The sequence below is a fragment of the Passer montanus genome, unplaced genomic scaffold (genome assembly GCF_014805655.1).
Source record: "Passer montanus isolate IOZ18808 unplaced genomic scaffold, ASM1480565v1 scaffold735, whole genome shotgun sequence".
Taxonomy (NCBI): domain Eukaryota; kingdom Metazoa; phylum Chordata; class Aves; order Passeriformes; family Passeridae; genus Passer; species Passer montanus.
Genome location: NW_024372537.1, coordinates 12,679 through 13,229, shown reverse-complemented (window position 1 = coordinate 13,229; position 551 = coordinate 12,679).

The window sequence follows — 551 nt, the reverse complement described above, 5'->3', positions numbered from 1 at the left end:
TGGGCTCCCCGCGGGAGGTGGCGCAGGCCGTGCTGTTCCTGGTGTCCCCCCAGGCCTCCTACGTGGCCGGGCAGACCCTGCTGGTGGCCGGGGGGGCGAGGCCCCGCCTCTGACCACGCCCACATGCAGATTTATGCAAATGAGGCCGGAAATGAAGTTGTGTCTGGAGCTGGCCGGTGGCGGTGGGGGTTACTGGTTTGGACTGGGAGGAACTGGGAGGGGACTGGGAGGGGCTCTGGCCACGCCCACACGGCAAACAATAAAATTTATGCAAATTTATGCGTATGTATGCAAATTTATGCAAATTAGGCGGGAAATAAAATTGATTTTTTTCAATAAAACTTCAGGTTGGGGGTTACTGGTTTGGACTGGGAGGGACTGGGATGGACTGGGAGGGAGTGGGAGGGGCTCTGGCCACGCCCACACCGCCAATATTAAAATGTATGCAAATTTATGCAAATTAGACGTGAAATAAAATTGATTGCGTGAATAAAAATTCAGATTGGGGGTTACTGGTTTGTACTGGGAGGGACTGGGAGGGACTGGGAGGG